The sequence below is a fragment of the Brachyhypopomus gauderio genome, chromosome 2 (genome assembly GCF_052324685.1).
Source record: "Brachyhypopomus gauderio isolate BG-103 chromosome 2, BGAUD_0.2, whole genome shotgun sequence".
Taxonomy (NCBI): domain Eukaryota; kingdom Metazoa; phylum Chordata; class Actinopteri; order Gymnotiformes; family Hypopomidae; genus Brachyhypopomus; species Brachyhypopomus gauderio.
Window position 1 is genome coordinate 14,528,410 of NC_135212.1, and position 27,500 is coordinate 14,555,909.

The following is a 27,500-nucleotide window of genomic DNA, read 5'->3' on the forward strand; positions in this document are numbered from 1 at the left end:
CTATTTGTCACTGTGCAGTTGACCTTAGACCTTTCACTGCTATAGGCAGAGGGGGAAATTCTTTACTAATAAATCACACTTATTACAGCCTATGATATGTGTGTGTGTGTGTGTGAGGGAGAGAGTGAGTGTGTATGTGTGAAATAGAGTGAGTGAGGAAGAAGATAGATATCTTAACATGGTGATGAAGTTAATGTTATAGTAACTTTGAAGAACTTTTTCATTCACTGTTCTCCAGTGAAGTTCTCTAGGAGAACAGTGGATGTGTGTGTGTGTGTGTGTGTGTGTGTGTGTGTGTGTGTGTGTGTGTGTGTGTGTGTGTGTGTTTGTGCATGTTCCCACTCGTGCATGTTTGTGTGGCAGAAACAAGCAGTGAGTCTAGTGAGAGTGATGGCTGTGTTTTATCTGCTGGAAATCCTGGTATGAAGCTCACACATCCGGGAGAACTTTACTGACAGATGTACCAGCACCTTCTGCTGTCTGATACAGCCCTATAGATCAGTCTGCACAGCTTCTGAAACATTCTGGGCTAACAGAACATTCAGCAGACTTGAAGCAGATCTTCTGGAACATTCTAAGGGATTCTGGGACGTGACACCCCCAATTAGCCACGCCCCACCAGATCAAGCGGCCCTGAGCTCCCAGGAACAGGAGTAGGTGTCCGTAAACATGGCTGCCATGCTGGGGAGGTGCACTAAACACATGAATCACGTAGCAGCGGGTGAAGCAGTGCAAGGCTGCTGAAGGGGGAGGGCGGGGCCTCCCTCCAGGGGGCGTGGCTGACGTGCTCGTCCCCTCGTGATTGGCGTGGGGTGAAAGGCGAGGGGTACACCCTCACACACGCTGACTCACGGGCACACTGCCCTGAGACAAAGAGCCTCCAGCAGTGGAGACGCCCCAATGCTCATGATTAGCACCAGCACAGAGCTGAACTAATTAAGCCCTTTGGTGATGTTACATAATGATTTAGTGCAGCACCAGGACTGAAAACAGATGCAGGATAAGAGCAAAAGTTTGAAATAACTGTTTCTCCTCCTCCTCTCTCTCCCTCTCTCTTTTTCTTTTGCTCTCTCTCCTTCTCTCTCTTTTGCTCTCATTTTCTCCCTCTCTCTCTTTCTCTCTCTCTCTCTTTTACTCTCTCTCTCTCTCTCTCTCTCACTCTTTCTGACTCTGTGTGGTTGAGAATAAACGGCTGTTGCGTTGCTCTGTTGACCTGTAAGCTGAATTCAGGAAAAAAAACTGCAGACCAAAGCAGTCAATTTCAGAGCTGATAAGCCAAATCCTCATATGAAGGATGCAACATCTCTGATCACAGATAAAAGTCTCCAGAGCTTTGTTGTCTCTTCCAGAACTTGTCTAACTCTCAGAACGTATGAGGTAACTCCTCACTCTCTCCCTCCCTCCCTCCCTCCCTCTCTGTCTCTCTCACTTTCAGTATAACTGCATGCTTTCTCTGCAGGTGGCGTCTACGAGAAGTCACTTAAAACTTTTGGCTTCTTAAGGAGGTTGGTGGGCCCCGTAATCCCTGTGTCTGGAGTTTGGCAACTGGGCACCTGGACCAGCTCTATGGAAATTCGGTGACATATACATACTAGACTCTCACCAGCTAACGAGTTGAATCTCTGTGCAGAGCTACTGTGTTCTGGTCCTGGTTCACCTCACCAGAATGTGTTAAACACCCAGAGATAAAGACATCTGGGCGAATGAATTACACCCAGTTTAGAAGGTCTGTAGATTGATTGTACAGTTTATAAAGTTCAACGGAAGTTCAGAAATTCAAATGGGTATTTCTTAAAAAAGGCAATCAGAGAGGGGCAACATACATTATCAGAGAAATAGAATGACACACACACACACACACACACACACACACACACACACACACACACACACACACACACACACACACACACACACACACAGAAAGCTGTGCCAAGTAAACTCTGTCAAACAGAAGCAGTATTGTTCTGTGTGGATGTGAATGTTTTTGTCTGTGTCTGTGTGTGTATATATGTGGGTGTAATGAAATGATGTGTGGCACCCAGGTGAGGCCCGGGTCAGTTCGAATGTGGATAAACTAGCCCAAAAGTGAAGAGAAGAAACCATGTGAAGGGAATCTGTTTCTGTTAAATGGAGTTAAAGCCAGGCAGGTGGGTGAGTCTCGTGCCACTCATTTCGGGTCCTGCTGCAAACTTCAGTTTGGCTGTGACCCTAGTCAGTTCTCCACACTACCAACTACAGCACTTGGGACAACTACACTGCTGCTTTGAGACACTACATTGATCTGGACATTACGTCACACTGTTACACTACACTGCTCTAGTACACTACACAATTACACTACACTGCTCTAGTACACTACACTGCACTACTACACTACACTATTAGACCACACTGCTTTGAGACACTACACAGATGTGGGACCCTACAACTGGCTTTGAGAGTAGTGCAGAGGACACAGAGTTAACCAAAAACAAGAATGTTTTCACTGATAGGTGACTTTGCCTGTGGTGAGTAACAGTGATATTCTGTTAATCTCTCTGTGTGTGTGTGTGTGTGTGTGTGTGTGTGTGTGTGTGTGTGTGTGTGTGTGTGTGTGTGTGTGTGTGTGTGTGTGTGTGTGTGTGTGTGTTTGTGTGTGTGTGTGTGTGTGTGTGTGTGTGCGTGGCTCTGCCACCTGGTCAATTAGGAGACCAGCTGGTGCTACAGATTTGTCTCCACCCACCCAATTAATAATGACATCACTGAGTTCCAGAATGTTCTAAACGACACAGCGGGGGAGGGGGGGGGGTTGTTCTGAAGGCAGTGAGGGGCGGAGCTCTACACCTGTCCCTCTTCCTGCTGTAAACTTCCAAACAGCCCCATAATAACGAGGTGTCACACGCAGGACAGCGAACAGTGCGGTTTGGCATGTGCTCTCTTCCCAAAGTCTAACGCATGTTCTGCCTGTTCTGCCTGTTTTATTTAAACCAAACTTCTTGGCTTAAATTGGTGCTGCTTTATGAGAACAGCCATGTACGCAATAGCACGCCCTTCAGGAGCCGCAGGGTACTGCAAGCCAGGAGAAGCTATGGTGAACATCATAGAACTAGAACGGATTTGGTTGCTTGTGTCAGGAGTCCCGAAGACCTCGAGCTCTACAGTTGTGATCAAATTTATTCAACCCCCAATGCTGCGAAGGGTTTTATGGAATTCAGTGCACATTTGTAATTGTGTTCATAATGAAATCTTACAAGGACTTGTTAAAGAACTAAATGCAACTAAGATAGCATCAATTTTTTTTGTCATAAAGTATTAAATGGCCTTTTTGTGATTTCTTCATTGACACAATTATTCAACCCCTTTACGACTACCACTCCTAAGAACAGAGGTTCATTCCAGTGTTTTCCATCAGGTATTGAAAACATCTGTGGATGTCAACGAGCAGCAATCAAGCATGATAAGCACCAATTAGGCAGATTTAAAAGGACTGTGATACTCAGCTCCTTCTAGACATCTACTGGTGTGTTTCCAAGCATGGTGAAGGCAAGAGAATGGTCCCAGAAGACAAGAGAAGAGGTTATTGCTCTTCACAAGAATGGCAATGGATATAAAAAGATTGCGAAGTTGTTAAATATTCCAAGAGACACTATCGAAAGTATCATTCGCAAGTTCAAGTTAAAGGGCACAGTGGAAACGTTACCTGGTCGTGGCAGAAAGAAGATCCTGACCGCGACTGCTGTGCGCTACCTGAAGCGTAATGTGGAGAAAAATCCCCGCGTGACTGCTAAGGAACTGAAAAAAGACCTGTCAGATGTGGGCACTGAAGTTTCAGCTCAGACAATAAGGCGCGCACTGCATAACGAAGACCTCCATGCCAGAACGCCCAGACGCACCCCCTTGCTGACTCCAAAGAACAAGAAAAGTCGACTGCAGTATGCCAAAAGTCATGTGGACAAGCCACAAAGGTTTTGGGACAGTGTACTGTGGTCAGATGAAACTAAATTAGAACTGTTTGGGACAATGGACCAGCGCTATGTTTGGAGAAGGAAGAACCAGGCTTATGAACAAAAGAACACCTTGCCTACTGTGAAGCATGGCGGGGGGTCAATTATGCTTTGGGGCTGTTTTGCTTCTAATGGTACAGGAAAGCTTCAACGTGTGCAGGGTACCATGAATTCCCTTCAGTACCAGGAGATCTTGGAGGAAAATGTGATGGAGTCAGTCACAAACCTGCGGCTTGGGAGACGTTGGACCTTCCAACAGGACAATGATCCAAAGCACACATCCAGGTCCACTAGAGCATGGTTGAACATGAAAGGCTGGAACATTCTAGAGTGGCCATCGCAATCACCAGACTTAAATCCAATTGAGAACCTCTGGTGGGACCTAAAGAAGGCAGTTGCAGTGCGCAAGCCTAAGAATGTGACTGAACTGGAGGCTTTTGCCCATGAAGAATGGGCTAAGATACCCATAGGTCGCTGCAAGACACTTGTGTCAAGCTATGCTTCACGCTTGAAAGCTGTCATAACTGGAAAAGGATGTTGTACTAAGTACTAAAAAATAATGTCACTAGGGGGTTGAATAAAACTGATAATGATGTGAGCACAGTAAAGACATTTGTGGTTATTCCATCATAAATATTATGTTATGTTTGTCTAATTTATAAGTGCCTCTTTGATATAATTGTAAATAAGATGACTGAAATGATCAAAATCAATGTCAAACTGGCCAAAACACTTTATTTCAGTGGGGGTTGAATAAATTTGATCACAACTGTAACAGTGGGGCAAATCAACAGGTGTGATTGGGGCTGCCAGGACAGGACAGTGCAGCAGGACTCCAGTGCAGCAGGACTCCAGTGCAGCAGGACTCCAGTGCAGCAGGACTTCAGAGCAGCAGGACTCCAGTGCAGCAGGACTCCAGTGCAGCAGGACTCCAGTGCAGCAGGACTTCAGAGCAGCAGGACTCCAGTGCAGCAGGACTTCAAGCAGCAGGACTCCAGTGCAGCAGGACTTCAGAGCAGCAGGACTCCAGTGCAGCAGAACTCCAGTGCAGCAGGACTCCAGTGCAGCAGGACTTCAGAGCAGCAGGACTCCAGTGCAGCAGGACTTCAGAGCAGCAGGACTCCAGTGCAGCAGGACTCCAGTGCAGCAGGACTCCAGAGCAGGTTTTGGCTGGTTTGACAAACGAGTGCTGAAAGGTAAACGACAGCCAGAATCCTCCTCACGAAGACAAGGACAACAACCTGAAACAATAGTAAACTGAAGCAGACTCAAGTCTCAGACTTCAGAAGTAGCTATATGAAGTGTCTGAGTATTATTTTATTATAGGGTTTTCTAGAGTTTTCCAGAGGTAAGACTCTTCTGGAATAAATGGCTTGGCTGATGCTGGGAATTTTACAGCAGAGAAACAGTGTTTTCTTCCTGTGAATTTGTAGTGTATGACTCCAAATTAGAGCACATCCCTTCTTATCAAATCATTTCCTTTAGAAAGCTTCAACCAATCCCAGCTTACTGTAAGCGCTTCCTCTTCCTGTGAGAGCAAGGCTGTCCGTTTATACAGCTGCCAGAGTTAACATGATTAATTTCTTATAGTTTATAGCCCTACTATAACACACACACACACACACACACGCGCGCGCGCGCGCACACACACACACACACACGCGCGCGCACTCACACACACACACACACACACACACACTGGTTCTTCTGGGGATTACAACTCAGCAGTAGCACAAATCTCTCAGAATCCTGTCACTGTGAGAATCCACTCCCTGAAATCTGAAAACATCCTCTCCACTCCCCACTCCATGAAAGTCTTACCCACTTACCATGTCTCACTAACAGCTGCGACCTTCTCCTACACACACAACCGACATGCTACCAAATCATCCAGCCTGTGACAGCACACACGCATCCGAATGGTGTTTACCACTCCCTGCCTTCTTCAGGCCATGAGACCCAGGACTGCTCAGTCTCTGCCCTGTAAACTTTTATGGGTTAATCAAAGTGGCCTGGAGCCAAACTACAGCGAGACGACAGCGAGACGACAGCGAGACGACAGCGAGACGACAGCCAGCCTTTAGAGCTATGCTGGGAAAGCCTGCAAACCTCTGCTCTTATATGTTCTGAGAGCTCATTTGGGGGCAGTATTCTCTAACCCCCAACCAGGTTCTACAGTTACTGCCCAGTCAAATAAAGGGGGGGGGGGGGGGGGGGGTGAAAAAGGCCTTAAATAACTGCACCTATGCTGCTAGAGAAGCCCATAACTACCTGAGAGTCTGAATTACCCTGGGGCCCCTCTCACCCCCCCGGGGCCAGCCTCCCTCACCACACCCTGGGGCCAGCCCCTCTCACTACACACCCCCTGGGGCCAGCCCCTCTCACTACACCCCCCCTGGGGCCAGCCCCTCTCACTACACGTCCCCCCCCCCCCCCCCCCCTCCCGGTGCTGGCCCCTCTCACTACACCCCCTCCTGGGGCCAGTTAGCAGAGATTTGCGGGCGATTGTCAGAGTCACCTGGGTGGAGGTGATTCACACCATAGGACATTCAGGAAGCCATAATTCCAGGGAGGAGGTCATGACTACGGTTGGGAGGCTGATGAGGTGCTGATGTTGGGACTCTGAAGTGCTCCAGTGTGGCGCCTTCATACCACAGTGTCTCCAGCATGCTGTGTTTTACAGAGCAGGGGACGTTACCTGTGTGGACGTGGCAGAAACTCTGACAACTGCTGCCCTGGAACATGAATAAGAGAGTGTGGGATTGTGTAATTCAATCTACTTCTGTTTCTATGGTAGTAAAAATTGACCTGTAAATCACCGGGTATGGCAGCTACAGTCAAACATTTAGACACATCTGAGTAAATGTATGTTCTTCCTAAAAAATCCTAAATAAGCTATTTTAATCTAATGGATTATGCTTACATTTGTTTATAAAACAATTATAATTTGGTAAAGGTTAAATGCACCCTCCTCAAAACCTTTAATTCATCACAAGTGCTCTACATTTGTGGGAATGTCTTCAGGACAGATGGGAAAGGTGCGTCTGCTGAACAGAGCACCGACAATGCAGAGATGGGCACTCGAGTGAGTGTGTGTGAGAGAGAGAGAGAGTGAGAGAAGAGAGAGAGTGTGTGTGTGTGTGTGTGTGTGTGTGTGTGTGTGTGTGTGTGAGAGAGAGAGAGAGAGAGAGAGAGTGAGAGAGAGAAAGAGTGTGTTTGTGTGTGAGAGAGAGAGTGTGTGTGTGTGTAAGAGAGAGAGAGAGAGAGAGAGAGAGTGAGTGTGTGTGTGTGTGTGAGAGAGAGAGAGAGTGTGGCCAGTAACAAAGTAAATGTAATTCGTTACTGTACTTAAGTAAATTTTTTGTGTTTTTTTAAACTTTACTCAAGTATTTCCTTTTTTTGTAACTTACTTTTACTCCACTACATTTGAAAGTGAAATATCTTACTTTTGTCACGTTGAGGACCCCGGCCCCTCCCTTTTGGGCGTGTGTTCACGTCGTCTATGTCTTCTAGTCTACGTCTGTGGATCTCCGTGGTTGCGGTTATGTCTCGTGATTAGTCGTCGCACCTGTGGCTTGTAACGTCGTCACATGGGGCTTGTGTGGTTTGTCTACTTAATGTGCGTTCGCGCAGTGTCCTGTGCTCGTCGTTGTCTACAGTCTACACGTTGTGTGCGTTGTGTTGCTGTTTCTCGTGCGCTATTGCGCAATATCTGTCTGAAATAAAAGTGACGTTTGTCGCCACAAGAGGGATCCGTGTCTCATCCTTCACCACGACCCCATCGTCACAGAACGACGAGCCGACAAGAGACACCAAGATGCCAGGCTACAAAAACAAGCCAAAGAAGGGCAAGAAGCCCTGCAAGCGGCACCACCGAGCTTCGTCCTCCCCCCAGCGCCGTGACTCCACGGCGACTCTGGCGCAACTGAAGGCGGACCCCGATTGCGCCTACATGTTGTGCGCGGCGCGGGAGACCACTATTCCTGAGTTGGCGGCGGAGTACCGCAAGGAAGCGGTACGTGTGTGGAGAGAAAGGCACCCCTCGCCTTCCCGGGGACTCTCGCCCATACGGGTAAGCGTCCCTGAGTTCTACAAGCCAGGGACGCCCCCAGAGGGCGGGCTTGCGGAGAGGGAGGACTCACCCCCGCACGGCGACGTCACGCCGACGTCGGAGCAGCTGGAACGGGACCCGCTGTGTGTGGACCTGCTGAGGTTGGCTCGGGAAACCTCCAGTCCCGAGTGGGCGGTGGTCTTCCGCCAGGAGGCAGTGAAGGGCTGGCTAGGCAGACACCCGTCTCCTTCCCGCGCCCTCTCGCTACTGAGGGTGGGCTCCTGAGGGTGGGCTCCTGAGTCATCGGTGCTACCGAGTCCACCCCAGAGAGCGAGTTCGGGGCGGAGGACTCCGAGGAGGAGGAGCAGGAGGATGACGACGAGGAGGGTTACCCCCCCTCGATATGTGACGCGTCTACCGTAAACTACGGTGAGGAGGAGCAAGACGATTACCCTCCGTCCGAGTGCGAAGCGTCTACCGTCGACTACGGGGAAGAGGAGGAGGAGGAGTCGGAGGAAGAAGACTACCTCCCTCCGCCCGTAGGTCCCACTCCCTCCGTAGAGGAAGGCGGGGAGGAGGAGGAGCGAGATGGCTATCCTCCGTCCGTGGGCTCGGGAATGTCCGAGTTCGCAGACAGCGACCTCTACACCGAGGAGGAAGGCTCCTACACGGAGGACGAAGAAGAGAGCCTTCCCTCCTCCATGGGAACCGTGAAGGGGAGGTGGACCACGTCCTCCGATCGCTCCAGAGGAGAGAGAGGATGGACTGCTCCCGGGGTGGCAGCCCGGAGCAGCCCATGAGTTGGAGCCGGGGCAGCGAGGCAACCGAGATGGAGGCGTGTCATACGGTCAGCTGGGGGGAGAGTCCAGCCGCGCTGCACCGAGCGCTTCTACCAGCCGCGCTGCACCGAGCGCTTCTACCAGCCGCGCTGCACCGAGCGCTTCTACCAGCCGCGCTGCACCGAGCGCTTCCACCAGCTGCACCCAACGGAGGGTTCGCAGCAAAGGCAGGAGGGGGAGTGCCCACCGCAGCACCAGCAGCTCCCAGTCTCTCTCCCCTGTTAGCTCTCCTCCTGGCGCGCAGCCTGGCGCCTGTTTCGTGTGTGTGTGTGCCAGTGTTCGTAAGTCTGCCCGTATGTTTACCAAATCCCCTTTTCCCGTTTGTTCCTCTGTGTGTGAGTGTACCTGTTTGTGTGTTTGTGAACATCCCGTTCAATGTGTCTAACGTGTTTTCCCCTGTCTTCCCAGGGAGGTGGTTCTAAGCGGTTCGTGGCGGGGCGGACTCTCCGCCGAGGGCGGTCATCTCCCAGACGCAGGACGGAGCGCTGCGGATCCGCCCATCGTTGTGGGTTCGGGGCACTTGGTCCTGTTGGCACCCTGGGACGGGTAGTGCCCTTGGTGGGGGAGTCTGTCACGTTGAGGACCCCGGCCCCTCCCTTTTGGGTGTGTGTTCACGTCGTCTACGTCTTCTAGTCTACGTCTGTGGATCTCCGTGGTTGCGGTTATGTCTCGTGATTAGTCGTCGCACCTGTGGCTTGTAACGTCGTCACGTGGGGCTTGTGTGGTTTGTCTACTTAATGTGCGTTCCCTCAGTGTCCTGTGCTCGTCGTTGTCTACAGTCTACACGTTGTGTGCGTTGTGTTGCTGTTTCTCGTGCGCTATTGCACAATATCTGTCTGAAATAAAAGTGACGTTTGTCGCCACAAGAGGGATCCGTGTCTCATCCTTCACCACGACCCCATCGTCACAACTTTTTACTTCAATACATTATGCGAAAGCTGTCGTTACTTCAGGCTACATGTGTTCAACAAAGTAACATCAAAACAAAAGAAGCGCAAAGCACCTGAACCAATCAGCATTGGGTTCAACGGCGCTTTAAGCGCATCAATCAGCGTACAGTTCAACGATAATGCACGCGCACCAATCAGCGTACAGTTCAACGGTAATGCACCAATCAGCATACAGTTCAACGGTAATGCACGCGCACCAATCATCGTACAGTTCAACGATAATACAACAGCATACAAGTCTGAAATGGAAAATGGATGAATCTATTGATTGTAATGCGCCACACAATTCATGGACCTTTAATGAAGTAATGAGGAAAAAAGACTCATTCCTTTTCAAGTGTCTTCTCTGCCTGCCTCAGTATCATACGATTCCCTCCTCCAAACATTCCCCATCCAATTTAAGGAAGCATGTAGAGGTGAGATAATTTCATAGGTCTACTGGTCATTTATCTTAATGAGAAATCTACAATATCTGGCAGCAAACCGATTCTTTGTGTATATTAAAATAAGTCAGACGTTTTAACTAGCTAGCTAAGTAGGCTATTGCTAGTACTCAACCAAAAACTGCCTTAGCAACGCACTGGGCATGTAGCTAGCTAAGTTAGATTTGACCATAGTTCATAGTATTTGGAGCTTCCAGCTAAATCCATTGATATTGTAAAATAATAAACATTTGAACATAGCACTTTACGTTAGAAAACAAATTATATTTAGTAGGTTTTACATGCAGAGCATGGTGCTAAAACAGCTGGTAGCTGCTAGTTGATATTTTGTCTTAAAGTTTGTGCTTTTGCATATGCTAAAACTAGTATTCTGCAATAACTAAATTATTCTGTATCCTATTTGAATGGTGCAGTATATACAGGTGTCACGCTACAGCCCCGAACCCCTCCCTTCGGGCGTGTGTTATGTAGGCCATGTCTTTATACGTACCAGGGTACCCGCGGGTCCTTAAAAAGTCTTAAAATGTCTTAAATTTAGTTTTCCATATTCAAGGCCTAAAAATGTCTTAAAATGTCTGGAATTTTATGAGGGGAGGCATTAAATTATTATAAGTGTGTGTTGTTCAGTTGTTCTGGCGCGATGTGAACTTTGCCGAATCTAGCGCTAATGCAGAAAATAACCGCTCCAGGGTCCTAGTGCTAGATTCCTAGCGTTGTAGTATACGGCCTCAACAACGTCAACAATTTTCGTTCGCTACCCCCCCCGGTCAACGATGTGGAACACACCTGCATCCCCGGTAATAGTATTATTTTTTCTTGTGAGAGGTATTAAAAAGGTCTTAAAAGTCATTGAATTTGAGATTTAATAATGTGCAGATACCCTGACGTACGTCCGTGGGTGTGGCTGGGTGTGTGTGTGTGTGTTCACTTGTTTCGTTAGACTAATGTGTTTCACGCCAAGGTGCTTGTTAGGCTATGTGTATATAGTGTGTGTTTGGTGCTCGTCTTTAATGTGAAAACTGTTGTGTGTTAATCTGTTGTTTCAGTACGCCGTGAGCGTGTACTGTTAAGCCATATTGACTGTTGTTTTGACACGCCATGAGCGTGTCATGCGTCAAGCTCAATAAACGTAGCCTTTTGAACGCACCTCATATTTGCATCCTCGACTCCCTCACACCCATTACAAAAGGAAATGTTATTAATCAAATAAGAATAAAAGAAGGAGATTGATATCTGGATTTGCAATTGCAAATAATCTTTAAATACCACATAAATGAGTTGATTATGCAAGAGTCATGGTATAGAGATAACAGGATATTAAAGCCTTATTGATAGAGCCTGACTGATGGAACGTTACTTTCAGTATTTAAGTACATTTGAAGGCCAATACTTATGTACTTTTACTCAAGTAGAAGTCTAAAAGGAGGATTTCTACTTGTACTGGAGTAATGTTTTACCTTGGGTATCTGTACTTTTACTCAAGTACGTGGTTTGTGTACTTTGTCCACCACTGTGAAAGAGAGTGTGTGTGTCAGAGATGGACACTTGAGTGAGCATCTCGAGTTGAAGTTGCACTTAAGTTGCCTACAAAAAGACGTCAGACTTGTCCGTAATGACTCTCGACTCGTCCAAAATAACGTGTGAACAATAAGAGTCAGTCTGTTATCCAGGCGATGTTTGCGTGTTATAGAAAAATACTTTCTTTGTGTTTTTATTTTGCCTTTAATCCTTACATTTGTTTAGGCAATTTGGTACGCAGCCCTTTTTCTCGTGACATATCACAACATTGTTTATTGCGAGCGGAAAATCGGTGAGAAGCATTATATGTAAACAAACGAGGTTGCCATGGCTACGGCTGGAGTTGTACACGTGGAGCCTTTGGCTACAGGGAGTTTAAATCCTTGGTCAAAACCGTAGGAACAATGTGGAAAGATGTAAAGAATGTGGGAAACAAATTAAAGACACCAGAAAACCACAAACTTCATAAGCACCTAAAATACACCCGGATATGTTTGTTTAGTTTATTTTAGACACTTAGTCATTACAGTTACTATATAAAACAAACCGGGATAGGTTTGTTTAGTTACGTTAGCCACTTAATCGTTGCAGCTAATATATAAAACACACCCAGATAAGTTTGTTTAGTTTATGTTAGACATTTAGTCATTACAGTTAATATATATAACACACCTGGATAGGTTTGATTAGTTTAGGTTAAACACTTAGTCATTACAGCTAATATATAAAACACACCTGGATAGGATTGTTTAGTTTACATTAGCCACTTAGCCGTCAGCTAGCGGAATAGCCCCAATTAGCGTAGTAGCCACTTGTGAGCAAACTTCAAAACAACCATTAAGTATTGAGTATAATTAAGTATAACCATCACAGAACAAAAATAAGTGATGCATTCTATAAAGATTTGAGCACACAACAGTTGTGCAATAAGTTTTCAGATGTGATTGTTTTTCCTAAAATAAAGCTTAAATGTAATTTTAAGGTAATTTAAAGGAACTTCAATTACACTTTTTTATCGTATTGATGATAAGAGACACAGAAACTACGCAATACATGGAAGTGGCTGATAATGGGGGATGGTGGACAAATGAGCTACCAAGATAATATTTAAAATAGATAAATAGATAATGTATCAAATTTTCCATCTCCTGTCCCTAAGCTTATCCTGGTATTGACTCGTGACTTGACTTGGACTTGTATTTTGCGACTTTTGAACATCTGTACAGCGTGCAAAGCTGTCATCAAAATATAGGATAATTATATCAAAGTTAGAGCATAATAACGTGTTTTTCCATTGGTTTGACATCTTCCCTATCCAAACTTTTGACTAGTAGTGTAAATCAAGGCACTGGCAACACCAAGTTCAAGGGTCAGATTTGCAGGCAACATATACACAAACTGTCATGCTGATGAATATACAAGACTCTCAGGATGCCAAATAATGTAAAAGTATGCAGTTCCTGAAAACTGAGAAGTTCCTGAGAAGCTCCTGAAGACTTTTGTGAGAGCATGTTGTGATGATGGCTGAACTGCTGGCAATGCTTTCTGGACTGTTCTTGGTATGATGGAATTCTCAGGTCCTTCAGGAGCAGCGAGCTGGCAGGGGCGAGCCCTCCGGACGCACACATGTAGACGACGAGGGCACAGGAGGGATGTGGAGGCTGGCTGTTGACTGTGGGGTAGGGGGCACAGGGAGGGGTAGACCAGTAGCCCATGTGGACTGGGAGCTTTTAATTAGGGTGAGTGAGAGAGAGAGAGAGAGAGAGAGAGAGAGAGAGAGAGAGAGAGAGGGAGAGAAAGAGAGAAAGACCAAAACAATAACCTTCCAAAGAAGAGCCAGATCTTAGGGAAGCACATCACATTTCACACTAGAGTCCTGTACAGACTACAATTACTTAGGTTTGAAGTTTAGTTCAACTGGAAACTTCAATCCAGCAGTTAATGAACTGAGAGAGAAAGCATGCAGGGCATTCTATGCAATCAAATGGCAAATTCAAATTCAAATACCAATTCAAATTCAAATTTGGCTAAAAATATTCCAGTCTGTCATAGAACCAGTTCTATTGTATAGTAGTGAGGTGTAGGGGGCACTCGTAAACCACAATTTTGAACAATGGAACAGACACCCAATTGAAATTATGCACTCTGAATTTTGTAAAAGTATTCTGCACGTCCACAGGAAGACAACAAATAATGCCTGTAGAGCTGAATTAGGCCAATTCCAACTATTACTCAAAATTCAAAAAAAGAGTATTAAATATTGGCTACATGTAAAAAACAGTGAGCCCCACTCCTACCACTACAAAGCCCCGCAATGCCAAGAGCTGAGCAGAGAGAAGAATCCCCTCACACAGCTGGTCCTGACACTGAGCTCACTAACCAACACTTACACTGTTCCACATCAGGACCAGACTGGAATACAATCAATCAGGCCAAACCAAATTATAACACTTCAAAAACAAAACTACATCATTCATTGGAACGCACAAACACAAGCACAAAACAAAATGCAGTGCTATCTGGCCCTAAAACGACAGTACACTGTAGCAGACTACCTGCTTACAGTGACTGATACTAAACACAGAACCATGTTGACAAAGTACAGCCTTAGTGAACACAGTCTGGCCATCCAGACCGGCCGATACAAGAAATCATGGCTGCCCAGAGAGCAGAGACTCTGCCAACAATGTAAAAGTGTAACTGTAGAGACAGAGCTGCACTTCCTCACTGAATGTGAAACATTTCACCAAGTGCGTCAGATCTACTTCACAAAATTTGAGCTGATTCACCCCCAACTTTAAATCCCTACCTAATAACGACAAACTCCCCATCCTCCTGGGAGAAGAGAAAGAAAGCAGCACTTTAGTGGGGAGATATGTATCTACCTTCCACAACATGAGGGACAGTGAGTAACACACACACACACACGCACAAACACACAAATGCACACACACATACCCTGCTTGTAAACACTTTGATTTATATTGATCTATTTATTTCTTCTCCTCTACTTTTGTTATTTATTTGCTTTCCTTTCTTTTCACTTCTTCAACTTTAAATTCTTCATGTTCAAGTTAATCATAATTAGAATTGTTCATATTTTTCAATGATTTATTCATGTTGAATGATAACACTGCTTTGGCAATACTGTAACTGAATATGGTCATGCCAATAAAGCTTATTGAATAGAGAGAGAGAGAGAGAGAGAGAGAGAGAGAGAGAGAGGAGGGAGGGTGGATGTTCATTTGATAGTAGGCTTTGTTTTAGTTTTGCTCAGGTGTGTCAGAAATGTGAGAAATGTGAGGGTCCCTCCACCCACAGAGTATCAACAACTCAGCATCTCATTTACACCACCTGCTCTTTCTGACCTACATCCATGACTTATGTACTTCCACAGCAGCACAGTATTAGATTAATAAGGAAGAGAGCTCAAAGTGACCCTTTCTGCAGTCAGACAAGGGGATTTCTGATTTGTTTGGGAAACATTCCCCTATCCGTCAGTCAGACAGGCCTCCATGGATTTGTTGGGTTGTGTCTGGACGTTAACACTCCAGAGTGTTTGAACTGAAGCACAGTTTCTAACGTGACAAATGCACTGATACATCGTGTCTGTTTGCAGCATTTCTGTCCCCAATACAAAAAGATCACATATCAGCTCTTTTTCCTGATCAAGTGGACATACGTCTTCAAGTTATTATTCCAAACTAAATCCAGATCATCTGTTGTTGCACTTCTGGGAAGTACTGCGATCTCTCAGTGCCCCCCCCCCCCCCCCCCCCCCCCACATCTCTTAGACTCCCCCATCTCTCACAGTCCCCATCTCTCTCAGTCTCACATCTCTCAGTCCCCATCTCTCAGTCTCACATCTCTCAGTCTCACATCTCTCAGTCCCCATCTCTCAGTCTCACATCTCTCAGTCTCACATCTCTCAGTCCCCATCTCTCAGTCTCACATCTCTCAGTCCCCATCTCTCAGTCTCACATCTCTCAGTCCCCATCTCTCAGTCTCACATCTCTCAGTCTCACATCTCTCAGTCCCCATCTCTCAGTCTCACATCTCTCAGTCTCACATCTCTCAGTCTCCATCTCTTACAGCTCCCATCTCTCAGACTCGCCCCCTTCTCTCAGAGTCTCTCAGCTCTCAGTCTCCCCAAGCTGTTGGCCACACTGTTTACGCACCGTCTCATGTCAAAGGCTTTTCAGGATCAACAGCATGTTTATGGTCTTTTTTGTCCTCTTTGTTTTCGCTCTCATATGCTGGATCCCAGAACTGTTCTGCACAAAAAAAAGTTTTCTATCCCCCCCCCCCTCTCTCTCATGTTTATTAAAGTTTGCTCACAGCTTTTCCAGGAATAGTTAATTAAGGGCAGGTTCGAGTGGGAACATGGCCATTCTCCCAAGGATGCCATGGCTCCCCAGTGGAGCTTCAGTCAGTCCTGTTCCATAATTCACCACATGATCAAGTCGCGGGTGTCAATGAAAGAGAAATGGACTCGACATGCTACACAAATGTTTGCTCAACAGCAGTGTTCCATCTTTGCATGTCATTACCATAACCAAAGTACAGGCTCCAAACAATGAGACAGAGCACGAGGCTCAAATGCACAGAAAGAAAAGGAAGAAAGAAAACAAAAAAGAAAGAGAAAAACAAAGGAAAGGGAGTAGTTCTGTAAAAACATGGCTTCAGAGAAGACCATATCAATTCTTAACACTAATTATTTCATTGTCTCATCTGTGTAAAGCTGACAGATCTGGTTCAGTGTGTCTGGGCTGGGAGATGTCCGTGTGAGAGCACGTGAGGGCAGCATCAGACGTTCAAGTGGGGCTTGGCCTGCACATTTTTAGTCTTTCAGGGGAGAGAAAACATTCTCATGTGCTGACAAACGATGGTTTGGCAAGGCTGCCCTGCACAGCCTCAGCAGGAGGAACCCTTACAAGAGTCAAATCAGGGGCCAGCAGTTTCCACATGGAGGGGTAACTGGGTGCATGACCTGGTCAGTCGTGTTTCCACATGGAGGGGTAACTGGGTGCATGACCTGGTCAGTCGTGTTTCCACATAGAGGGGTAACTGGGTGCATGACCTGGTCAGTCGTGTTTCCACATGGAGGGGTAACTGGGTGCATGACCTGGTCAGTCGTGTTTTCACATGGGTGTACAACCGCATTGCTATGGGAAACACTCATACGTTGAAGACATCCATAAAATAAAGGTCTGTCCACCAAAATCAAGAGTGAGAGACAGTGGCATGATGTCATCGTCTGTGTCCTCAAGGCTACTGAACATGAGTGGTCAACTCCTCTTCTAGTCTTAATAAAAATAAACAAAGACACATAAACAAAACACACAGAAGCTGTGCTTTAACCCCCTAATGCACTGAATCTCCACTCTCCTGCAGAGTTTAGTTCACCAATTTAATTTTACTCATTCAATTAAATGAAGATATTTACAAGAGCCATTCTGCGTTCATCCCAATTAGCTATGCACACATAGAATATTTGGTGTTTGGTAGTTTTCCTTCAGCTTACATCTGGTGAAATCCCAGTGCCATGAAAAAAAATGTCCACACAGGCAATCCCTAACATTCTGATCAATCCCAAACATTCTGATCAATCCCAACCATTCTGATCAATCCCAAACATTCTGACTGAGCCTGCTCAGCCAGGATCAGCAGATGTATCATGGCTTCAACCTTCCTCAAACTGTCAGGCCCGACCTTCCTGTGCCAAAACCCCACTGGAGTGCGTTTCCTTTTGAATGCCCACCAATTGTTACCAGCTGCTCTCCCAAAGTGACTCCTCATTTGAGTCGATTATCTTGGAAGCGCTGGAATATCTGGCTCGCATTTTGGTTCCGTTCTCTGTGTCTACAAGGAATGTGGTAAAAAGCTGAATTGACTTGCCAGGGTAGTCAGTAGTGGCAGGATGCCCACCTCTCTGGCTCCGCCTACAAGGAAAGCCACACCTCCACCAGCTCACCACATTCGCAATGGCTTCCTTTGTCCCTCAAGGGCATTAGGCTGTACACATTTCTCTTAGTGAATGACTCTCAGTGACTCTGTTGGTATTCAGTGCTGATAACACAGATAGAGGCAGAAGTCTCTTTCATCGAGTGTAAGGACCGAAGACGCATGTCCGCCCTGGTCTGAAACAAGGGATAAATCTCACATTCCTGCTTCCATGAGCAGATGCTACTGACGCTTTTCATTCCAAAAGAACCAGAGTTGCAATCATGAGCCAGCTTTGTTTCTCCGGAGAGATGTTTACCGGGATTTCATTTTATAAAGAGCGCTTTGAGGCCCAGAGGGAGAGTCCACTGGCGTGGTTCTTATCAGCCCTTCCTGCTGCAAACCACTCACTCATGGGGGACTTGGAACGGATGTCTTTCTCCAGGTGTTCAGCTTCAAGCTAGCTTAAACCTCAACCTGCTCAACTGTAGACACTCTATCGTGTTACAACCTCTGCAGCTTAGCCAGTCAGCCTGTGGTTACTGGTCTGAATGTAGTGACAATATTCTGGTTCCATTTTGAAGGTCTTTTAAAGTTTGGTGAGGCCCCCACCCCTGTTCAGAGATGAGCAGTGCTCTTCCCTTTAACAAAGACCAACTATAACCACTGCAGACCTGCCCTGGAGGTGCCCTTTATGCCACAGCAGATCTTAGCCGTACCACATCATTCAGAAACAAAAGGACCCGGCCTTTGAACAGTACACCGCTTGGCAAGAAATCATGGGCCTTCAATTTAAGGAAATGGCGTTTTTTGTTTCGATAAAAGTGTTGTAGCCCCTGAGCACTATTTGAACAGCTTTGGTTTTAACTGCCTTTGGACAGCTGCAGCCATGGTGAAAGCTAATGTTATTGTTCTCAAAGAGCGGCTTGAAATAATTTGGACAGAGTAGCATTAAGGAATGATAGTGTAACACCTCTCATATGAGCCTCAAACACATCACACTTCAAAGTGCACCTGTCCCATCTGCACAGTCCACATGCTGTACCGCATGTTTGGCAAGACATGTACACACATACAGTGGCTGAGCATCAACCTCAAACTCAAACAGTCTGTTGATTTGCACTCAAACAGTCTGTTGATGTGCACTCAAACAGTCTCATACAGATGTACACTTGGAGTTTGCACACATACAATCTGACTGGTATTAGGGTATTAGGGTATGACACCCTAATGAGGGTATGACAATGAGTTATCAGATGAGTTATCAGAATACTATAAATTTTCTCTTTCAAAGTTCTCACATTAGGATGGCAAACAATATGTGCTGGTATAGTTCACCTGGTGGAGCATGTAATGTAGGTGTAGTTCACCTGGTGGAGCAGGTAATGTAGGTGTAGTTCACCTGGTGGAGCAGGTAATGTAGGTGTAGTTCACCTGGTGGAGCAGGTAATGTAGGTGTAGTTCACCTGGTGGAGCATGTAATGTAGGTGTAGTTCACCTGGTGGAGCAGGTAATTTAAGTGTAGTTCACCTGGTGGAGCAGGTAATTTAAGTGTAGTTCACCTGGTGGAGCAGGTAATGTAGGTGTAGTTCACCTGGTGGAGCAGGTAAAGGAGGTGAAACTCATGTGATGGAGCAGGTAATTGTGGGTTTAGTTCCCAGGGACTACTGGCACTGCTTGATACATAATGATAAATATATGTACTTTCTTCATGATGATGGTGTCTGCCAAACACTGAAAGTGTAAACGTATTTGATGAATTTAATACCACTGAATGGATGTCGGAGTCTATTAACCTAAAAGTATATTAGCTAGGTGATAAAAGACAGCTATGCTCTTATTAGGGAGATGTACTGGCAGGCCAACATTGCTGCAGAACTGAACATAAATCCACTCATAAATCCTAGTGGCCACGCCCACAAATCCACCCATAAGTACCATTGGTTCACATGGGTGCTCCTCTCCTTCCTTTAATATTCCTTCTGGGTCCTTTTTCTTTTCCAGTGTTTTCTAGAAAAACACAAAAAAGTATTGTATTTCTAGAGTTGAGAAGAGTGCTTTAGATCACTGCTTCACTCAATTCTCTAGATATGACCCTTAATGTCAGAGAGAACTTTCCAAATGTCAGGGCTTATTTCAAAGTCTTCGTCTAGCATTTCTGTTTGCTTGCATGTTGTTTTTTTTGGGCTTGGCTCTGCTTGCTGGAGCACACACAGGGGTTTGTTGATCTTACTGTTTTCCTTTCTGTACATAATCACAGAGGCTTTGTTTGTCCTGTCAGATGGAGCTGCACCTGTCAGCGGAGTGGAGTGGTGTGAACTACGTCTGTGCCCAAACTCTTGCTGCTGGACCTCTTCTCTATCATACCTGACCAAAAAGCGAAAGAATAAAACTAGATGCCAGCAGGTTGTGTCTGCGTTATTACGTTTCCCCTCAAGGCAATTCCCTAACTTTGAAGGTCGTTACCAACACAAGGATACCACGGCGACTATAAAAGAGCAGGTGCACGATTGCCAGGGCGACGGGCCAGTTGCTCCCGGCTGTGGGGCAGACGGATCGTTCCAGAATCATGCAGGAGGGTGCAGTAGAAGTGAAGACTTCTTTACACCAGGGTGTTATCATGTAGCACTAACAGGAGTGAAGACTTCTTTACACCAGGGTGTTATCATGTAGCACTAACAGGAGTGAAGACTTCTTTACACCAGGGTGTTATCATGTAGCACTAACAGGAGTAAAGACTTCTTTACACCAGGGTGTTATCATGTAGCACCAGCAGGAGTGAAGACTTCTTTACACCAGGGTGTTATCATGTAGCACTAACAGGAGTGAAGACTTCTTTACACCAGGGTGTTATCATGTAGCACCAGCAGGAGTGAAGAATTCTTTACACCAGGGTGTTATCATGTAGCACCAGCAGGAGTGAAGACTTCTTTACACCAGGGTGTTATCATGTAGCACTAACAGGAGTGAAGACTTCTTTACACCAAGATGTTATCATGTAGCACTAACAGGAGTGAAGACTTCTTTACACCAGGGTGTTATTATGTAGCACTAACAGGGGTGAAGACTTATTTACACCAGTGTGTTATTATGTAGCACCAGCAGGAGTGAAGACTTCTTTACACCAGGGTGTTATTATGTAGCACTAACAGGAGTGAAGATTTCTTTGAGTCATTAGTGCAGGACTTTCTCATGTAGGTCCTTCAAAAGCGTCTCCTGTGCAGTTCGGAGTCTCTCCACCTCCATTCAATTCAGTTCAAGCCCAGTGATGAACAGAAGAAACAGGGTGGAGATACTGTGGATCCACTAACGTGTGCAGTACTGCCACCCTGCTGGCCCTGTTCAATCATATCTGAACTTTATTTTCAAGTACAATGTAATTAATTTGATATTCCTGATCTATTACAGATGCAATATTTGAATTAAACTTGTTTTAGGGGAACTGTGTCTTTAAAGGGCTGATGGCTAGTCCAGGAAAGAATGGGGCTCAACCCTAAATTCCAGAGTATTTATTGAAATGACTTAATTTCACTTTTTAATCCCAGTCATCTATTAAGGTCCTTCTGTTTCGGTCCATCATGTACTGAGGTTTGTGAGGCTGGTTTAGAGGCCAACTGAAATCACTACTGTTTAGCTGAGACACTAATCATTTCCCATTCTTCAATTTGTGCTTATTAGCTGCCTGACATCCACCTCTGAACTTCTACAAATTATTTCCTGAGTCTTGCTCACTTCAAAAAAACAAACTGCCTTTGGAAGCAAAAAGATATAAACAGCTGTTGTGAGCCCAGTGATCAAAGCTCTGTATGGTTTCTATATGCAACAAAGAATTCTGGGTACTGCAGTCTCGGATTTTAGCCTCAGAAATGTGCCCGTGTTGATTAATGTCTGGAGTTTGTAGGGTCACCCAGGGTTGTCAGGGCGACGTAGCTGCTGTGTTTGAGTTTCCATCAGTTCCCGTGCTTTAGTGCAGACGGGCGCCATCACGGTGCATTCCTCACTGCGATAAGCTTTCCAGTCAAGATCTCACTCCTTTTGCTCTCGCTAACATGGAGAGCACTCACAGGCCTGGGTGGGAGATTAACTACACGCCCACTCACAGCCCTGGAGCTGGGGGGCAGGGTGGGGGCAGGAGGGGGCAGGGGGGGCAGGAAGCTCAATCACAGGGCCAGGAAAACAGATTTAACAGCCCCTTAAAGCAGTTGCAGTGCGGGAACCATATTCAAAATCGATTATAGCAAGTTCCAAGGCTTGGGTGGGGCAGGCCCACACCACCACCGAGACGGGTCCTGGCGTGGTGGGGAGGGAGTGGGGGGTGTGGGTGTGGTGGTGGAGGTAGTTGGGTGGTGTAGTGGTGGAGGTAGTTGGGTGGTGTGGTGGTAGAGGTAGTTGGGTGGTGTAGTGGTGGAGGTAGTTGGGTGGTGTAGTGGTGGAGGTAGTTGAGTGGTGTAGTGGTGGAGGTAGTTGAGTGGTGTGGTGGTGGAGGTAGTTGGGAGGTGTGGTGGTGGAGGTAGTTGAGTGGTGTGGTGGTAGAGGTAGTTGGGTGGTGTGTTGAGGGGGTGGTAGTGGTGGAGGTAGTTGGGTGGTGTGGTGGTGGAGGTAGTTGGGTGGTGTGTTGAGGGGGTGGTAGTGGTAGAGGTAGTTGGGTGGTGTGGTGGAAGAGGTAGTTGGGTGGTGTGTTGAGGGGGTGGTAGTGGTGGAGGTAGTTGGGTGGTGTGGTGGTAGAGGTAGTTGGGTGGTGTGTTGAGGGGGTGGTAGTGGTAGAGGTAGTTGGGTGGTGTGGTGGTAGAGGTAGTTGGGTGGTGTGTTGAGGGGGTGGTAGTGGTGGAGGTAGTTGGGTGGTGTGGTGGTAGAGGTAGTTGGGTGGTGTGGTGGTGGAGGTAGTTGGGTGGTGTGGTGGTGGAGGTAGTTGGGTGGTGTGTTGAGGGGGTGGTAGTGGTGGAGGTAGTTGGGTGGTGTGGTGGTGGAGGTAGTTGGGTGGTGTGTTGAGAGGGTGGTAGTGGTGGAGGTAGTTGGGTGGTGTGGTGGTGGGTGTAGTTGTAGTTGTCCTCACAGGCGGGTGCTCTGCTCCTGTGTGCTCAGCGAGGTGGATTAGACGCAGGTTTGGTAGCGTGAGACGTTCTCTCTGCCCCTCATCTCCCCATCACCTTCAAACGGGGAGACGACCTGCCACAACAACATGCGTTTGCTGATATTTCATTCCATGCAATAAATCTTTTCTCCTTCAAAGTAACAAACAAGTCACAAGAGAAGCTTCCAGAGTTACATGCTCAGGAACAGACCCTCCAGTCTTTTGATGTGAGAGGTGTTTCTGATTGAAGGGTGAATTCACTCCTGTAGCCCAGTGCAGTAGAGGGAGAGGCTTCAGCGCTCTGGGCCTTGGGTTGGGGGGTGCAGTTCTCATCAGGGTGCTGAATACCCACCTGGAGGTTCTGTATGTGTGCGCACAGCCCTCTATGCCCCAAATCCTCTTTCCTCTCATGGCGTATCTGGAGCATGAGGTAACATCCCCCCCCACACCCGTGACGAGCCTCTCCACAACGTCTCCTCATCAAACCGTGTATTGGGAACTTTTAGAGCAATTTAAAAAAGCATTTCTCCTCCCTTTAACTCGAGCTTCCCAAGCAGGTGTGGTGGCGGGCAGGAGTGCAGCGTCTGTAATGGCTGTGTAAGCGGGACGTTTCGCTGTCTGAGCTCTGGCTGGATGGCCGTCTTACCCAGGCGTGTTGAAAGGGAACTATAAGCAGCTTTGGTTAAATCTGTGCAGGTAGAGGCTGGTGTGAGTGGACTAGTGTGAGGGGGGTGGGGGGGCTGTTGGTGCAGGGGGAGCTTGAGTGGGAAATTTAGCACGGGGCAAAGGGGAACGTTTAATATGCAGACGACTCACTATCTGTGCGCAGCAGAAAGGGAGAACTCTATTGATACAAGCAAATTCCTTCAGGCAGACATTTTCAATAGAGTGCTGTAAGAAGTTTAAAAGTTTGCCAGTTTGTTAAGTGAAGAAGTTTGGGCTTCCTATGATGTTGAACTGCAACTGTCAACTATGAAGAGGTGGAGAGAGAGAGATACAGAGAAAGAGGGATACAGAGTGAGAGATAGAGAGAGAGAAAGTAAGTGAGAGGGAAACAGAGAGACAAGGATGGAGAGAGAGAGAGATGAGGGAAAGATCTGGAGAGACAGAAGGAGAGAGAGGGAAACAGAGAGACAAGGATGGAGAGAGAGAGGGATAGAGAAATGGGGAGTGGGGAGAGACAGATGGAGAGAGGGAAAGATGTGGAGAGAGAAGGAGAGTGAAAGACAGAGAGGGAGAGAGTGAGCTGAAAGTTTAAGATGGAGAGAGTGGGGGATTGAGAGAGGGAATGAGAGAGCGAGAAAGAAAGAATCTTTACCGATTTTTCCAAAAACATCTGCATTATTATAGCTCATAATGGTGTAACCAGTACGATGTATTAGTAATAAACTCTAAAAAAGTATTTAAATGCTGCTTGAAGTGTTTTTCAGTTCAGGTCCAGTTCAGAAATTGTTCAGGTGTTTGGTATTTCATTTTCACTCATGTAGTGCTCTCAGAGTTGGCAGGAAAGCACTGGTCTTTCTGATACTCCCAAACACCAACCTCATCCTCAACCTCATCCTCAACCTCATCCTCAACCTTATCCTCAACCTCATCCTCAACCTCATCCTCAACCTCATCCTCAACCTTATCCTCAACCTTATCCTCAACCTCATCCTCAACCTCATCCTCAACCTCATCCTCAACCTTATCCTCAACCTCATCCTCAACCTCATCCTCAACCTCATCCTCAACCTTATCCTCAACCTCATCCTCAACCTCATCCTCAACCTCATCCTCAGCCTCATCCTCAACCTCATCCTCAACCTCATCCTCAACCTCATCCTCAACCTCATCCTCAACCTTATCCTCAACCTTATCCTCAACCTTGTCCTCATGAAGCAGGTGCTTGGAACTAAACACCGGCATTCCCATAAAACATCGTTTCTGTGCAGCCATGACAACAAGACAGCAAAACACTGCGTCGCCGTTGCCAAATGCCTCTGACAGCAGAGTACTGGAGGCACAACATTAATATTAATCATCCAGATTAGGCATTTTGGACTGGTCCCAAATCAGTGTGCATCCATGCAGCTTCTGAAAGAGCTGCAGAACTCTTAACATTTCACTTTCAATATCAATCTTTGAGTAATCAAGCTTTTCTTTCTAACCAAATGGCTATTATAATGGTGTGCTTGAATGTGTGTGTGTGTGTGTGTGTGTGTGTGTGTGTGTGTGTGTGTGAGAGAGAGATACGATCTTTGAAAGGGATATGTTTGTCTCTAAGCGATCTCTGAAATCCATTACTCTTAAGAATGCTCGATAGCATCACAGACGAGCGGTTTCTCAGGGCAGATGCTAGAATTACTTCCAAATGGGCGTGGGGTTCCGCCCCAGAGCCCCTAGCCCTGTGTGCACGACCCCCGGCTTTGTTCGGGACTGCCAGTATCAGAGAGGGCACGTTGCGGTCACGCTATCTGACAGGACACGCTATCTGACAGCACACCACATCCCAGCACCTTCTGAACTCTTTAAAAAAGAAACTTCATTACATGGTTAGCAGTAACCGCGCACCGATACTCAGAGACTCATTATTGAATTGACGGAAGGAGCTTTGGAGTCTGGAAACAATAACAGCTCGATTGTAAGAGCCCAATCCAGGTGTCTTTGAACGGGGTGTCTTTGACCCGGGCGTCTTTGATCTGGGTGTCTTTGACCCGGGTGTATTTGACCTGGGTGTCTTTGATCCAGGTGTATTTGACCCGGGTGTCTTTGACCCGGGTGTATTTGACCCGGGTGTCTTTGACCCGGGTGTCTTTGATTCTCTTGGACGTGACTCTACAAGCGTTTGATTCTTCACTCATTGTTCATATGTGCACAGTTGCTGTGTGGGCATGTGTGTGTGTACATGCATGTGTGTATGCGTGTGTGTGTGTGTGTGTGTACATGAATGTGTGTATGTGTGTGTGTGCGTGTGTGTGTGTGTGTGTGTGTGTGTGTGTGTGTGTGTATGCTAATCTGTAAATTAATTATAAATGATAATAGATACTCATAAATAACTCAATAATAAAAGCATGAATAAATGTGGGAATAATGTACAATATATATATATATATATATATATATATATATATATATATATATATATATATATATATATATATATACTCACAGTCTGTAATTGCAGAGACAAGTTTATACATGTGGGAGTATACTTTCCAATTTTATTGTGAAAATTGTGAAATTTTCACAGTGAAATGTTAACAGCTGTCTCTTTCTCTCTCTCTTTCTCTCTCCCCTCTCTCCCTCTCTCTCTGCACCCTCTCTCTGTCTCTGTCTCTGTCTCTCTCTCTCTCTCTCTCTCCCTCTCTCCCTCTCTCTCTCCACCCTCTTTCTTTCTCTCCACCCTCTATCTTCTCTCTCTCTCTCCTCCATCTCTCTCTCTGTCTCAGGGGGACATGCTGTGTGATTCCCAGCACTAATCTCATATTTGTGAGTGTGATGGTGTGCAACACTCCTGGACACTCCTGTGTTCATCTGCCTTAACGCCAGTGCTCAGCTGTGTGAGCAGCAGTCTCTTCTCACCGGCCAGAATCAGAACCGTCTCTTTATGAACCAGACCTGCCTGATCCTGCATGGTTTTGTCAATGATTGAACATCTATGTTGTCCTTTTTGGGCCCCTGTCTCCATCTCAGGCTCTGGTTTCGTCTCATTCACACACACACACACACACACACACACACACACACACACACACACACACACACACACACACACACATATTTCAGTGCAGCTGCATGTATATGTGTATTCCACCCTCAGTGTTTATTTGGCACAGATGGAACACGGCAAGCCGGAGAAGAGAATCAGACCTGCTGAAAAACACAACACACGTCATTAATTAAGAGCCCTTTACTTTAATAAGTGAAGTTAATTAACCATCTTCCAGTGGAAGATCTGATCCGTAAAGATCTTGACCTGGTACGTTCACTGGTCCACCTGTGATCAGAGACCCGCCCGGCATCCTCCAGGTGGAAGACGAGATTCCAACCATAACCCACGTGCCATGTACACGCTCACTCTTAGATTAAATGACTTTTACTGCTTTGTTCAAGCAGACTGTTGGAAATTTTAATCACTTTTTAATGTTTGCTTGTGCAGTGATTTATCATGAATATATGATTTGTGAGTACTAGTGATGTTACCTGCTGTAAAACTCCTGATCCAGAGAAGGCTTTCATAATTCAGTTGAGCAGGTCCTGCTGTAGCCTGTAGCCTGTAGCCTGCTGTAGACAGCAGAACAGATGATCCCACAGGTGAAGAAAGATGTCTGCACGTGCATGCTCATTAAATTACACACTGAGAAGAGTGCACGCTCATTAAATTACACACTGAGAAGAGTGCACGCTCATTAAATTACACACTGAGAAGAGTGCACACTCATTAAACACTGAGAAGCGTGCATACTCAGTAAATTACACACTGAGAAGAGTGCACGCTCATTAATTACACACTGAGAAGAGTGCACACTCATTAATTACACACTGAGAAGAGTGCACACTCATTAATTACACACTGAGAAGAGTGCACGCTCATTAAATTACACTGAGAAGAGTGCATGCTCATTAAATTACACACTGAGAAGAGTGCACGCTCATTAAATTACACACTGAGAAGAGTGCACGCTCATTAATTACACACTGAGAAGAGTGCACACTC